The 16,413-nt window shown below is 43.7% G+C and overlaps 2 non-coding genes across 2 annotated transcripts; one reads left to right on the forward strand and one right to left on the reverse strand.

Annotated features, from left to right (window-relative positions):
* The first annotated feature begins 8,613 nt into the window (after positions 1 to 8,613).
* Positions 8,614 to 8,720, forward strand: LOC120279889. Its single transcript, XR_005542190.1, has one exon. It is a non-coding gene; the product is annotated as a small nucleolar RNA R71 (small nucleolar RNA).
* A 3,131-nt stretch (positions 8,721 to 11,851) lies between these two features.
* LOC120279719 lies at positions 11,852 to 11,958 on the reverse strand. Its single transcript, XR_005542024.1, has one exon. It is a non-coding gene; the product is annotated as a small nucleolar RNA R71 (small nucleolar RNA).
* Between the last annotated feature and the right edge of the window lie 4,455 nt (positions 11,959 to 16,413).

The raw sequence follows: 16,413 nt of genomic DNA on the forward strand, positions 1-16,413 counted from the left end.
TGCCGTCGAAAGCTCTCCCAATAACCTTCTTCCAAATGACGCTGCGATGTCGGAGCCGTAGAACTTCTCCAAAACCCTAGCCAATACCTCTCAAAACCCTAGCCGAAGCCCTCTCTCAAATTGGGGGAAAGATCCAGAAAAGAATGCTAAAATCGGGGCTGAATCGGCTTTAAATAGGGTTGGAATCGGGGATCCACACGCACCTGTGCACGCCCATGTAGATTTTTCACACGGGCGTGTGGAATTTCCACACGCCCGTGTGGATTATCTGTTCTGCAGTTTTCTCGGCCGGCTGTGAACAGTGCTTTGCTACAGTGTTGCTGCCGTGCTCTGCTATAGTATCCGGCCTGAAATACTTCCCGAATCCATACTTTTTATCGAGGTAACGCAAACAGGCACATGTTCACGTCGTGGATCACTTTGTTTCTTCAATGACGGATAAGTTGATGGAGATCTTGTTCTATGTGCATAAGTCGGAATGCTTAAGTGTGACTGCCCTTGTGCCCCTCCAAATGGATGTGCTAAGTCAAATATGATGAGGTTGGCACACACTCTAGCATCTCAGACCCGACCTATGTCTTCGCGTTTGAACCTTAGCAAGATTTCCTCCAAAATCGGTGCATTATGATCCACATTGGCTTCTTTCCTGCATAATCGGCCTCACAACCCTACCTGCATAAAAGTAACATAAAAACACACATATTAGTGTAAAAACCAGAGGAAGGTAATGCTTAACATAAGGAAAGAATGCTTCACATTCATATCACACAAGCACTTATCAAACTCCCCCACACTTAAGCTTTTTCTTGTCCTCAAGCAAAAATTAAACATTTTGTGCATTGATAAGTGCTTATGTGATATGAATGCGAAGCATTCTTTCCTTATGTTGAGCATTACTTTTCTCAGGTTTTTACATTAATATGTGTGTTTTTATGTTACTTTTATGCAGGTATGGTTGTGAGGTGAGTATGAAGGAAATGAGGCCAATGTGGATCATAATGTACCTATTTTGGAGAAGATCTTGCTAAGGTTCAAACGCAAGACATAGCTGCAGTGTGAGATGCTAGAGTGTGTGCCAACCTCCCTCGATTCGAGTGAGTACATCCATTTGGAGGGGCACAAAGGCAGTCACACTCGAGCATTCCATGTTATGGATATAAGAACAGGAGCTCCACCAACATATATATCATTGAAGAAACAAGTGATTCACGACGTGAACGTGTGCCCGTTTGCATTACCCCGATGAAAGTATCGAATTGGGAAGTTATTCAGGTCGAAGACTGTAGCAGATCACTATAGCAAGTCATTTGTGAGCAGACCTGTTCACGACGGCCGAGAAACCAGAGAAGCAGAGAATCCACACGGGCGTGTGGAAATTATCCGCGCCAGTGTGGAAATTCCGTACTGGCGCGTGTATCGTCCACGCCCATGGAGTTGCTCGATTCCAGCCCTATTTAAAGCCGATTCAGCCCTGATTTTGGTATTTTTTTCTCCATCTTTTCCCCAACTTCCGAGAGGACTTCGGCTAGGGTTGCGAGGGGTATTGGCCAAGGTTTTTGAGAGGTTCTACGGCTCTGACATCGTGATTCCATCAGGAAGATGGTTGGTAGGGGAGCTTCGATTGAGGCGTATCCTATACCGGACAAAGAAATCTTTGAACAACGAGTAGAGGACTTTCCATAAGACCATCGACACGACCATCGAGGGGGTTTCTTTATGGATTCATTGCTTTTACATTCGATTTCTTTGATTGTACTTAGCTCCATGGAGAGCGAAACCCCTAGTGGGTACTTTGGTGATTGTGAACCCTAGGATGTATTCGCTTCTTTATTATGCTTTCAAGAAATTGATGTTTATTGTGAGTTCCAACCTCGAATGCTTGATTGTATGAACATTTCCCCTAGAGTGACACTAGGGGTTGAGAGTTCTTGTTGGTAACCCTTGTGAGTGAGTGACACACCACGAGCGTTAGACAAAGGCTAGGTTGGAGAGGGTTGAGAGGATGAGTCGAGAGGTACAGGAGCGTCCCCTTTCCCCTCCGACGTGATAGATTCTACCTCCGTTCCTCGAGTTCTTTGCGCCATAATAGAGTGAATGGTCTAAGGGATGAACCTCCGCTGGGGCCTAGTTGCGCGTGCAATGGAGTGAAGCGTTGAAGTGATCTTAGTATCTAGGGCTTAATTGTGGCTAGGGACCTTCCGCCTGGACCAAAGGGTTAGGTCTAAATCTAGGAAGAGATTTATCACTTGGAATCCCTAGAGCTCATTGGAACTCTATGCGAGTGCGAGGTGTTGAGATTGTTCAATTTCTCCTCCGGGACATGTATAGAGTTAGGCATAGTTGACCTTAGATTTGGGACTATGTATGTAATGATTTTCATGACTCACCATTGCATTGATTAGGAAGCATAATAGAGAGTTCTTGCACTTGAAGCGATTATCCTAGGTGAAGCATCATCCAAGTACCCCATCTTTATCGATTGCCTTGCCTCCTCCTTACTTTTGCTCTCTTACTTGTTGCTTTTAATTTATGAGAATTGAATCATTACCACACTTATCATTGTTGATACTCCACATAGCTAAGAATCGAATTAAGTGTCTTTACTCCCTACTCCCTGTGGATTCGACCCCGCTCACCCGGGATTATTACTTCGACAAACCCGTGCACTTGCGGGATATAAGCAAGGGGACCTTGTCATGCATAGATGAAGGAAATATTTGAAGTGCCTGGCCTTAGGTTTACCAAAGTATACAAAGAGAGCATTCTACAAGTAAGGGAATTTTCAACACTAAACATGAAAAATCGAAGCTCTAGCTAAAAACTTGAATAAAAAAGGACAACAAATCAGAAATCGTGAAAGTGTGTGGACTTACTCATGTCAACCCAAAGTATACTCCTCAAAGCTATAAGTATAAGGGACTTATTTATCTATAACAAGAAAGCAACACCAATTTCAAAGACGGTAGTAGCTTCACACATTCTCTAAGGTAGCCCTTTCCCAAGCGGCCGCTAAGGTGGCTTTCACACTTTCGAGGTGGTAGCTCTTTCTACCGAAGTTGTAGCTTTCACTCATCCTATGAGATAGCTCTTTCTCTCATTAGGGCATAACTAGTATCCGACTTATGAGAGTAGCTTCATACTTCATAGGTGGTAACTCTTTCCAACCAAAATGCCAAATAAACAAGAAAACTATTTTGTTCCTTCTTTTCATTTTCATTCATTTTTTTTTTTTAGAATTTAACAGAAGAAACAACTATAACTAGTCCCTTTAACATCGAACATGAGTTTCCAAAAGGAGTTTAAAGAGTGAGTAGTGCAACGAATGTAAACCAGGCAAAAATTCCTAGAAATTCAAATAAAACTAAAGCATGAAGACATTCAATGTTGAGAATTCTTCTAAACTCAAGAATCCAATCAATGCAACTAAGGTGAACCGCCATTGGCTATGTGAGCATGTATATCAATCAAGAACACTAGAAAAGATGTGTACACTATGAAACTCCCCCCCCACACTTAAGTTGTACATTGTCCCCAATGTACACATGCAAGCTCACTCATAATGTATATCAATCAAGAATATATTTGGGAGAAGCAATCAAAACAATACTCCCCTGACTTCTAGTGTTGCGTTTGATGAAGCTAAATCCTTGGGAGTAGTGTTGCAACGGTTTGTGAAGCTCACATGGCCAAGTGCCGAAGCACTTTGGCCGTGCCAATGACAATGTCTCAATTCCCAAGATGACAAGACCATCTGCACGCATACACAAGGGGGTTCAATGAAGCTCAATAAAAACAAAATAACTCGAGTATATAAAAGATAGAACAATGAATACAACTCGAGATGCAAAATGAAAATAAACTCAGAAGGAGAGTCCATTCTGAGTGAACAAGTCCAAAATAAAGTGCATAAAAGTAAAAAAATGGAAATAAAATCAAATGCTGGTGTCGTGCTCATGGTCCTCTGCTGCTGCTGGTAATGAGGAAGTACATGGTGGGTCCACCTGTGCTGGTTTAGGTGATGAGGAAAATGCTGGAGGAGCTGAGGGGACCTGAGGAGACCTCGGTCGCAAAACAAATGATGAGGCGACGTCTCGCTCTAAGATCTGCTGTAGTGTATCAAAACGTGCCATGAACTCTGTGTACTGAGTAACCTACGTAGCCCTAATTTAAACAATCTCTGTACGAGCCTCAGCTAACTCTGTCCATATCACCTCCCACAACACTCTCGAGCCTCTCAAAGCGATCATGGGCTCTAGATGGTGAAAACATATGTGCGGGGGGTACGTCCTCTGCCACTGGAGGTGCCTCGGTCTCCATCAGTGTTGGCTAATGCTCGGGGGCACGCTGAGAAGCCTCAGCATCATCTCCCTCATCCTCAGCTATCTCTGGAGCTGGTAGCACCAAAGTATAAACCCCTGTCCAAACCCTGCGGTTCATGCCCATCAATCTCATCGTCTCTACGCTCAAGGGAGCTGGTATACTCGTCTTCTCGACCCCGCGAACTGTGTCCAATAGACCCATACCCAGCACTAATCTCGTAATATAGGGGCCCGAGAAGATCGCTGCCAATCTAGCGTAGTGCCCCTGGTGTCTAATATACTCAGCGATGATGTGTCCTAGGTGAATTGGCACACGCTGCACCATCAAGTATAGGTACAGAAGCTCCTGTCGGCTCAGTACACCCGTACTATCACCATGGCCATTCACTGACCTGCTCATAAGGGCATGTAGATATCGGTATGCAGGTCGGGAAAGGCACGTGACCTTGGACACTCCCGACTCATACTGGCCCTGACCACATAGTGCTTGATAAGTTCTCTGTGGGGTCAAAGCTCCAGAATAATCGGTCGGTAACTAAGAATACTTCTTAGTTTCTGTGAACGCCTCCTCATATAAGCCAAGCAAAACTAAAAACTGAGTGATGCTCAAACTATGGTGGTATCCAAGTGCTCTGAACTGAATGGCATCGAGGCTGTCGAAACTCACGTAAGATCTCTCGAACTCAAACGATGCCAGAACCTCCAATGCAAGCTCTCGGATGGCTGGCTCTTTAATCGTGAATAACTGCCTCCAACCACCTACTGACACAAGATCCTTAACCTCATCTACAAACTCATCTCCTTACTGTAGATCTCTCAATATACTCGTATAAAGGAATCGAGTCTGACCAAACCGCAGTCTCGACAAATGCTCAAAATGAGTCTGGTGCTTTGGAATAGTAAAAGTCATTCTCTCAGGCTCGGACGGTGACTCAAGCGGCCGCTTATCAGCTTGCTTCTTCGACCGAGAGGCCATAATCTGCAAAATTTGAAAGGAGATCGATCAAACAAGTTGATCCACTAATGCTGCAGAAATCCACACAGTCGTGCGGAATTTCTGCATGCCCGTGTGGATCCACGGGGCGTGAAAACCGCACGGCAGCGCCTCAAAAAATCCAAAAATACAACGTACAATTACTTCTAACTCCATTCTAAACATAAATAATCATTCTGATTGAATAAACGAAGCATTATTAACTAGATTCATTGATGAAAATCATGAATTGACGAAGAGAATCAAGAATAGGGCTTACCAACGACTTGAGATGAGAGAATTTAGATTCGGCCGAAAAACCTCGTGAAAATTCTATCAAATCGATGCTAAGAGGTCAGAGAATGATGCGCGAGTTCTCTCAAAAGAATGGATGATGTAAAGAAGAAGAGAAACCGCTTTTCTTTAAAAAGACATTGCGCCTCTTGGTGTTCTGTACATCCACACGGGCGTGCGGAAATTACCCACGCCGTGCGCCTCCATAAAAAGGCCGCACAGGAGCAGGTGCACGCCCCTGTGTGCTCTCGGGGAAAACATCCACTGACTCTGAACATTCTTGCACGGGCATGAGGAAAATACCCATGCTCGTGCGCCCGACCCACAGGGGCAGCCGCATGCCCCTGTGGCTTCTCTAGACATCCGAGAAAATTCCTAAGTGTTCCGCACGCCCGTGTGGAAATGCCACATGGGCATGGACATTCACAAGTCCAATTCAGAGGGGCAAATGCACGCCCCTGTGCCTTATTGGGATGGAGAGAGCTCCTCTGCAGAGATTCACATAGGCGTGTATAAATTATCCACGCCCGTGCGAAGTTCACAAGGTCGCCCACAGGGGCGAGTTCATGCCCCTGTGCCCTCTCGGGATAATCTACCAAACTCTCCAGGAAATCACACGCCCATGCAGAAATTACCCATGGGCGTGCGATATTCGCATGGTCGTGCACAAAGGCCGCCTCACGTCCCTACGCCTTCTCTGGATGAGCTCGCAGTGCAAATCCACAAGCGTGCGGAAATACCACATGCCCGTTCGTTTTCCCTGGATGCCTTAGAAAAACCTGCAGGCTTTGCAAAAAATTTCTGAACATGTTTGCACACTCAAAGCCTACCTTATAATGGAAGTTTTACCAGTGAAAAACATGAAATAAAGCTCAAACAACCCAACTTCGCCAAATCCACATGAAAATGCACGATGAATACTCAAAACCTCAAATAAAATCATAGCCCAAGCATCTAAAAATCAAGACACCAACACTCAACAATTTAGTCATGCAAACACTACATTATTCGATTAAGAAAAATAGGAAACACTTGGGTTGCCTCCCATGAAGTGCTTGTTTAACGTCACTAAGCTTGAAGTACCTTGTCTTACCTCACGGGGGCTCATAGATGAATGTTGCCCTCTTACCCATGACTTGGAAAGCATGATGAGCACAATCTCTTAAAGGTAGAGGGTGTATTATCGGGCTTGGGGCCACCTAGCAATGGTTCATCCAACTTCTTCGGTTCACGTACGTCTCCAACAGCCTTGGAGCGTTTCCGGTGGCATCTCCTAGCCCTCTTCATTTTCAGAAAAACCTTCTTCAAGATCCGCGGGGTAGATGGTACTTCTTCCATCGAACCAAGCATCATTACTTCTTCATCATCCTCCTCTTGGTCGAATAAAACCTCGTACGGGTCCGGATTGAATATTTTCCTACATGTATTCATCAACAATCTCATCAGTAGTATCTAGAAAGTATAAAGTATCATTGAAATCAAGAGAATGCCACATGGCTTCAGCAAGGCGGTATGTGAGCTTGTCATCTCCAACTCTCAAAGTTAGCTCTCCACCGTCCATGTCAATCAATGCCATGGAAAGTCCGCAAGAACGGCCTCCTAGGTATCAAGGGTACATCCGCATCCTCATCGATGTCTATCACCACAAAGTCTACAGAAAAATATATACTTGTCCACCTTGATTAGTACATCTTCGATGATACCCCTCGGATGTCTCACCATTCGGTCTGCCAATTGCAAAGTCATCCGGGTGGGTCTTTGCTCACCTAAGCCTAACTTTCGAAAGAACGTGTATGGCATGACGTTGATGCTTGCCCCTGAGTCCACCAATGCCATTTCTTCACCCATATTGGCAATGGTACATGCAATGATGAAGCTTCCCGGGTCTTTCTTCTTGTTCGGCTTGTTCCTTTGTAACACCGCCGAGCATGAAGCATCTAGAACCACCGAAGAACTCTCCTCCAACTTCCTCTTGTTGGTCAACAAGTCTTTCAAGAACTTTGCATACTTAGGCATTTGGGCCAATGCCACAACAAAAGGAATATTAATGTGGAGTTGCTTGAACAAACTCAGGAACTTGTTGTACTGTTCATCCCCTTGGTCATTTTTCAATCTAGAGGGATAAGGGATTCTTGGCTTGAAAGGTGGGGGTGCGACCTCCTTCTCTTTGCTTTTTCCCTCTTCTACCTCTATAACATCGAGTGCGTGTTCTTTTGGCATCTTACTCGGAAGCCTACCTTCAACCTTAGACCACTTCTCAAAGTGATCACCTTCACTTGCTCTCTAGGGTTGGTCTCTGTATTGCTCGACAAGCTTCCATGTGGCCTTTCAGAAAGAGACATCGCAATTTGCCCCACCTAATTTTCAAGGTTATGTAAAGAGGCGGCGTGGTTGCGAAGTGTGGCCTCAACTGATTCAAACCTTGTATTCACAGATTACACAAATCTAGTCAAGGCCTTCTCCAAATCATTCATTCGGGTTTCCAAACCTGAAACTCTATTTTTCACATGCAGGGCTTGTTGTTGTGGTTGGAAACCCGGTGGCCCCATGGCCTTTGGTGGACCCTGATTGCCCCAGGAGAAATTTGGATGATTCTTCCAACCCGGATTGTAGGTATTGCTATATGGGTTTCCTTGAGATCTCATGCCATTACCTACAAAATCAACGTTCTCCACCGAAGATACATCACTAATAGAGATTGGGCAATCAGAGGGAGCATGTCCTCCACCACACCCATTGCAATTCGTCACGGCCGCTACTCTATTTGAAGTTAGAAGATCTAACTTCTTACTCAGATTTTCCACTTGAGCCGCCAATGAAGTTACGGCATCTATCTCATGGAGACCGGCCACCTTTTTCTTCTACCTAGCATTCCATTGGTAGTTGTTTAACCCCATTACTTCAATTAACTAATGGGCCTCATCGAGGGTCTTGCTACCTAAGGTACCTCCTACTGCCGCATCCAAGAGTTGCCTTGAACTCGGGTTCAAACCGCTGTAAAAGGTCTGAACAATCATCCACTTTAAAAATCCATGTTGCGGGCACTTTCTCTGGAGCTCCTTGAACCTTTCCCATGTCTCAAATAGAAACTCTAATTCCAATTGAACAAAGGATGAGATCTCATTCCTAAGCTTCGCGGATTTTTCGGGAGGGAAATAACGGGTAAGAAAAGCTTCTACCGTCTCCTCCCATGTGATAATTGATGCTCTAGGTAATGAGTGTAGCCACTGCTTCGCTCTCCCCTTTAGGGAAAATGGGAAGGCTCGCAACTTGATGGCATCATCCATCACCCCATTTATCTTCAGCATATCACACACCTCAAGAAAACTCTATATATGACTGTTTGGATCCTCAACGTCCAAACAATTGAACTGTGCGGATTGCTGTAACATGTTGATGAATGCCGGCTTCAGCTCGAAGTTCTGAGCTGTAATCGGGGGACGCACAATACTCGATTGTGTCCCCAACACTGAAGGTCTACTATAATCGGATAATGTTCGCTGTTGCTCATTTTGTTCTGCCATGTTTTCAGATTCTTCCACTTCCAAATATGCTAGATTAGACTGTTCTTACACAGGCTCTTTCCCTTTTCTTCTAAATGTACGTTCAAGTTCGGGATCTCCTTCAATCAATATTGAGGTGTTCCCTCGGGTCATAACCTGGAGCTACACCCAAAAATAGAAAGAAAAAGAAATAAGAATGATGATAGATTAAGAAGATATGAAATAGAATGTATGGTAAAATAGCTAAGAAAACAAAGTGCAAAGTATCTCTAAATGCTTACTCCCCGGCAACGGCGCCAAAACCTTGACAAAATCCCCTTGCGTATATCCCGCAAGTGCACGGCTTTGTCGAAGTAATAATCCCATATGGGCGGGTATGGTATCCACAGGGAGTAGGGAATAAAAACACTTAATTCACTTCTTAGCTATGTGAAAGATAAATAGTGATATATGTGACAATGATTCAATTCTCAAAAGTAAAAACAATAAGTAAGAGAGCACAAGTAAAGGAGAAGGTAAGGAAATCGAAAAAGATGGGGTACCCGGATATTGCTCCGCCTAGGACAATTGTTTCAAGTACAAGAACCCTCTATTATGCTTCCTAATTAATGCAACAGTGAGTCATGGAAATCCTTAATTACATAGTCCCAAATCTAAGGTCAACCATGCCTAACTCTATACATGTCCCGGAGGAGAGATTGGATAACCTCTCAACCTCGCACTCACATAGAATTGCAATGAGCTTTAGGGATTCCAAGTGATAAATCACTTCCTAATTATAGACCTAACCCTTTGGTCTAGGTGGAAGGTCCCTAACCACAATTATGCCGTAAATACTAAGATCAATTCTACGCTTCACTCCTTTGCACCCGCAACTAAGCCCCAGCGGAAGATCATCCCTTAGACCATTCACTCTATTATGGCCGCGAAGAACTCGAGGAACGGAGGTAGAATCTAACACAATGGAGGGGAAAGGGGACGCTCCTGTACCTCTCGACTCATCCTCTCAACCCTCTCCAGCCTAGCTTTGTCTAACACTCGTGGTGTGTCACTCACTCACAAGGTTACCAACAAGAATTCTCAACCCTAGCATCACTCTAGGGGAGTATTCAAACAATGAAGCAATCAAGGTTGGAACTCACAATAAACATCAATTAATTGAAAGCATAATAAAGAGATTCAATGAAACGAATACATCCTAGGGTTCACAAATACCCAAGTACCCACTAGGGGTTTAGCTCTCCATGGAGCTAATTACAATCAAAGAAATAGAATGTAAAAGCAATGAATCCATAGAAAACCCCCTCGATAGTTATGTCGATGGTCTTGTGGAGAGTCCTCTACTCGTCGCGAAGGGTCCTTCGTCCTGCCTAGGATACACCTCGCCAGATCGGTGCCGACGAAAGCTCTCCCAATAACCTTCTTCCAAATGACGCGCGATGTCAGAGCTGTAGAACCTTTCAAAATCCTAGCCGAAGCCCTCTCTCAAGTTGGGGAAAAGATTCAGAAAAGAATGCTGAAATCAGGGCTGAATCGGGTTTAAATAGGGATGGAATCGGGGATCCACACGCCCCTCTGGACGCCCCTGTAGATTTTTCACATGGGCGTGTGGAATCTCCACACGCCCGTGTGGATTCTCTGTTCTGTAGTTTTCTCAGCCGGATGTGAATAGTGCTTCTACAGTACTTTGCTACCGTGCTCTGCTATAGTATCCGGCCTGAAATACTTCCCGAATCCATACTTTCATCAAGGTAACGCAAACGGGCACATGTTCACGTCGTGGATCGCTTTGCTACTTCAGTGACGGATAAGTTGATGGAGATCTTGTTCTATGTGCATAAGTCGGAATGCTTGAGTGTGACTGCCCTTGTGCCCCTCCAAATGGTTGTGCTAAGTCAAATACGAGGAGGATGGCACACACTCTAGCATCTCACACCCGACGTATGTCTTCGCGTTTGAACCTTAGCAAGATTTCCTCCAAAATCGGTGCATTATGATCCACATTGACTTCTTTCCTACATAATCGGCCTCACAACTCTACCTGCATAAAAGTAACATAAAAACACACATATTAGTGTAAAAACCCGAGAAAGTTAATGCTTAACATAAGGAAAGAATGCTTCGTAACCCTACATGCCCAAAAGAACACATATACATATATATTACTGCTTAAACCTAATAAAAGTAATGCTCATCATAACGAAAGAACAGGTCGCATTTTTAACACTTTCGCCTGGACCAAAAGGTTAGACCCATATTAGGGAATAGGGTTTATCACTTGGAATCCCCAGAGCTTCTTGCAATTGTACGCAGTGTGAGGTGTTAAGACTAATTGATTTCTCCACCGGTAGAGAGTGAAGGATCTGAAAACATGGCTGAACAAGAGAGCCAACCAAGAACTCTTTCATATTTTGTTAGACCTACTATTCTTGGGAGACAATCGAGCATTATGAGGCCACCAGTAGCATCCCAGAATTTTGAGTTAAAGCCGGCCTATATTCAGTTGGTTCAATAGTCTGCATAATTTAATGGGTTAGCTGATGAAGACCCCAACAATCATATTGAGAACTTCCTTGAAGTGTATGACATGTTGAAGATCTATGGGGTTTATGATGATGTAATTTGCTTGAGGGCTTTCCCTATTCTCTTTGAAAGGAAGGGCCAAACAGTGGCTCCATTCATTGCCAAGAGCTTCCATCACAACATGGAACGAAATGGTCGAAGCTTTCCTTACAAGGTACTTCCCTCCTGGAAAATTAGCAATGCTTCGTAATGAGATATCTTTATTTGTTTAGATGGATCTTGAAACTTTGTTTGAGACTCGGGAACGATTCAAGGACCATTTGCAGAAGTGTCCACAACATGGGTTCCCCGAGTGGATGATCATTAATACATTCTATATCGAGTTGAGCACAAGCAACAAACGAACTTCTAATTTCCAATTTTGATTGCTACTTCAGTCGCAGGAGGTACAATGGGGAACAAGACCCCAAAGAAGCCCAGCAATTGATTGAAGAAATGGGTTTGAATGGCTACCAATGGAATGCAAGAGAAAGGAAGAAAGTGGCTGGACTCCATAAAATTGATGCGGTTACATCTTTGGCAGCCCAAGTGCATTGAGCAAGAAATTGGATACATTGACTTCACCAAGGGTCGCTGCAATCACAAGTTGTGATGGTTGTGGGGGTTGTCATATGCCATCCGATTTCCTATTTTGATTGCTACTTCAGCCCCAACTGAACAAGTAGTCTCTGTGGACAATTCGGGAAGAGAACAAGGTAATCCTTATAGAAACACCTACAACCAAGGGTGGAGAAGCCATCCCAACTTTTCTTGGAATAACCAAGGACAACAAACGGCCATGGCACCACAGGGTTTTCAACAACAACAATCCCCGACCATGGAGATTCGAGTTTCTGGCTTGGAAACCCGGATGACTGATTTAGAGAAAGCATTGACGAGACTCGTCCAGTCATCGGATACAACATTGCAACCGGTTGAAGCTACGCTTTGTAACCACACCGTGTCATTGCATAATCTAGAAAATCAAGTGGGGCAAATTATGAAGTCTTTATCATAGAGATCACAAGGAAGCTTGCCTAGTAACATCAAAACCAATCCGAGAAGTGGTCGTGAGGTTGAGGGTAGGCTTCTGAGTGAGAAGACTAATGTTGAAGAACCCGAGATCGTGGAGGTTGGGGAGAGAACTAAGAGAAAGAAGGTGGCAACCCCACCTTACAAACCATGAATCCCTTATCCTTCAAGGTTGAAGAACAACCAAAATGATGAACAATACAAGAAGTTCCTCGGTCTATTAAAGCAATTGCACATTAACATTCCTTTTTGTGGAGGCGTTGTCCCAAATGCCTTGGCATCCAAAGTTTTTGAACCACCTTATGACCAACAAGAGAAAGTTGGAGGAGAGTGCATCGGTGGTCTTAGATGCCTCTTGTTTGGCAGTTTTGCAAAAGAATATGCCGAATAACAAGAAAGGCCCCGGAAGCTTTGTTATTCCGTGCAACATTAATAATATGGGTGAAAAGATGGCATTTGCGGATTTAGGGGCTAGTATCGATGTCATGCCGTACTCGTTCTTTCAAAAGCTAGGCTTGGAAGAGCCTAGGCCCACTCGGATGACACTTCAATTGGCGGACCAAATGGTTAGACATCCGAGGGGCATTATCGAAGACGTACTTGTGAAGGTTGACAAAGACATATTTCCTATGGATTTTGTAGTGTTGGATGTCAACAAGGATGTAGATATTCCTTTGATACTTGGAAGGCCATTCTTGTGCACTTCCAAGGCACTTATCGACATGGACAGTGGGGAGTTGACACTGAGGATTGGCGTTGACAAGTTGACATAATGCCTCGCCGAAGCCATGAGAGATTCTCTTGATTTAAATGATACTCTTTACTTTCTTAACACTACCGATGAACTGATAGATTAATATGTGCAGGAAATGATGAATTTGGACCCATATAAAGGGGTGCTAGACCAAGAAGTGGACAATGAAGAAGTCTTGATGCTTGGTCGAGAGGAAAAGGTACCATCTACCATGGGATAATGAAAAAGGTGCTCTAAAAGATGAAGCGAGCAAGGAGACACCACAAGAAATGCCCTAAGGCTAATGGGGATGTACAAGAATGGAGTGAGGGTGACAAACCATCATGTGGTAGTATGCTCGATAAGTCTTCCTCTACCCTCAAAAGATTATGTTCATCATGCTTTCAAGTTAAGGGTCAGAGAAAACCTTCATCTATGAGACCCTCGTTAGGTAAGAAGAGGTACATCAAGTTTAGTGACATTAAACAAGTGCTTCTTGAGAGGCAACCCAAGTCTTTACTGTTTTTCAAGTTTCTAGCTTAGAACTTGCATGAAAAAGGCTCTGAGTGTTGGTGTGTTAATTTTTACATGCAAATTGTTGTGTTTTTCTTGTCGACCTTTGGTATTTTCATATGCTTAATCGAGTGTGGCGAAGTGTTCTTGGTCGTTTGAGCATGTTTCTCATGATTCTTTGGGTTACTTGTGCATATTATAAGTAGGCTTTGAATAGGTGTAAATGTTTAGAAATTTTCTGCAAAGTTTGTGATTTTTTCTAAGTCATTTAGAAAAAATAGGCAACCGAGTGGAATTTCCACACGGGCATGTGTTTTCGTTCAGAGCTTATGCCGAGAGGACACAGGGGTGTGTGTCTGCCCCTGTGAACGGCCTTCTGACGTTCACATGCACGTGTGGAATTTCCACACGTGCGTGTGTTTCTCTACAGACATTCAGAGCTTTATCCTGAGAAGACATAGGGGCGTGTGTCTACCCCTGTGTCTGAATAATAACTCCGCAAGTGCACGGGTCATCAAGTAATACCCTGTACGTGACACAGGAGTCATATTCCCTAGGGTCGCAAGAGCTGCTATTACTTCCCCCTAGACGGCACTTTTAGACTACCAAATATAGGACTAAAACAAGATAAGGATAATAACAAGGAGAAAGCTATGAATAAATGGACTAAGGCTCACCACATAAACATACTAAGGAAGCAAGTAACAATGAAAGTGCTAGGTCCCCGGGCGAGGATCTCCTCGGGACTACTAAAGTTAGATGGATGTTAGAATTACAAAGGCAACGACGGTTGGACCAAGAGACATCCAAAAATAGATCACCCCGATGGTCACGACGGTAATCCCTAATCCAATAAGAGTATTGGCTCAGAATCCCTTCCGACCAAATCCTCCTACGATCGCATTACAAGTAGGAATATCACAAATTAAGGCCGAAATATAACATAGGTACAGCCCTAAAAGTTGGAGGAGTATGAAATACCCAATGGTCATGGTGTATTCATACGTGTATCCGTTCCAAGCAAGGTGTGTCAACTACAAGGGTGATGGTCTCGCACCAAATACAACCTAGAAATTGGATCACCAAGTTCTCATGCAAAACAACACATCAAAGAGCACCAAGCAAGGATCACAAACCACACAAATACTATAAATGTAAATCAAGCATCAATACAAGCAAGTTCGTCCCAAGGTTTACCGGATGCCCGGTGACCTTGGGAGTCTAGTTCATCATCAACAAAGGAGCAAGTGTAGGAGATAAGAGATACAAAGAAAAGCTCATAACAAACTACCCTAAGATGAAGACTAGAAGGTGGTGATGAGAACTCGTTGGATCTGCGCCGGTGAGCTCCTAGATCGTTTTCCTTGAGTGTAACCTTCTTCCCCCTTCAATTTGTCCCTCAGATTTGCCTTCTTCCACAGACTTGAAGCTCTAGAAAATGATGGTGGAGAGTGGTGGCCAAAAGTCCCCCAAATGATGCCCTAACAAAGCTTTTATATACCCAGATCCCGATGGGTAAACGGGTCAATATACCGGCCATATACCGAGCCCTCTGGATAACCAGTTTTCTGCCGAGAAGCCCGTGATGAGCTATAGTAACTGCTACAGTGAGACTGATACAGTACTTCGCTACAATAATCCCCAGCTCAGAATGCCGTTTTGATGCCGAATTCATCGCTAATCGCGTCGCTGAGTCCCCTAGGGCTTCAAGTAAGCCTAAAATGTAATAATAACACAATTCAGACCAAAAGGGCATTAATTCATTAATAAAATACACAATTCATACATAATAAATACATGCAAAATACATATATCTAGGCGTTTATCTAACATCCCCACACCTAAGGATTTGCTTGTCCCCAAGCAAACAAACATGAAAACCAGGGGCAAGAAGATAAATGGCTAAATGTACGACCTCAAGCTCAATACTAAAGAACTCCACAAGCACAAATGGACAGAAATCAAGATGTGAGCTACTCAATAAATAGTGAAGTAATAATAGTTCTATCTCATCTAGAGTGCTCCTGTGAGTGTGTGCTAACCCCCATCTTGACCTCCACACCCTGGATTACCCCAGGATGCCCATTCACCCCACACAGAATGAAAATGGCATTAAAACGATAAAGACATCCTCAGTACTCAATTAAGAGTCCTCTAGTTCCTAGATAAAACTCTAACTTTCAAGTAACTATGCAGCAAACCTTAAGGGAACAAGAGAGATACTATATTTCTATCACACATATATACAAGCATACACACTTTTTTTTTATGAGTCTGACTAACATAGACTGCACAAAAAAATTTTACAATCTTTCTGAAGGATGCACATGCTGATTAGGCACAAGAGCCACCCAACGTACTCAAATACAGTCTACATAGACGCATTCATGCTATACTAGCAGAGGAATACTATCATAAACTCATTTTTTTTCACATGTAAAAACTATATCTCATGTCCCTTGTATAGACTTGCTACAATAGTAC

The sequence above is a fragment of the Dioscorea cayenensis genome, chromosome 16 (assembly GCF_009730915.1).
Source record: "Dioscorea cayenensis subsp. rotundata cultivar TDr96_F1 chromosome 16, TDr96_F1_v2_PseudoChromosome.rev07_lg8_w22 25.fasta, whole genome shotgun sequence".
In the NCBI taxonomy this organism is placed as follows: Eukaryota; Viridiplantae; Streptophyta; class Magnoliopsida; order Dioscoreales; family Dioscoreaceae; genus Dioscorea; species Dioscorea cayenensis.